We start from the raw sequence: 312 nt of genomic DNA, 5'->3' as shown, positions 1-312 counted from the left end.
CATCATGGGAGAGGGCAAGCCCCAGCCCCGGGGCATCACGGGACAAAGGCCAAGCCCCAGCCCCGGGGCATTATGGGATGGGGTCGGGGTCGGGCTGGCTTGGTCCCTGTCATGGCGGAGGTCGGGGGGCCGCAGGGCTCGCAGTGTGTGTCTCCAGACTGGAAGAAGGGAGGGTGAGATGGGGTCAGTCTGTCCATAGCTTGTTGCCATTTATTATTTGTGTCGCTGTAGGAGCTAGGAGCCCGCGCCCTGGCCCAGGAGCCCATTGTGCTAGGTGCTGTACACCTCAGAACAGCAACATGCTCCGGGCCC

Source organism: Lepidochelys olivacea, assembly GCF_965140295.1.
Source record: "Lepidochelys olivacea isolate rLepOli2 genome assembly, chromosome: 15".
NCBI classification, from domain to species: Eukaryota; Metazoa; Chordata; order Testudines; family Cheloniidae; genus Lepidochelys; species Lepidochelys olivacea.
Note: the sequence above shows the minus strand (reverse complement) of the source record.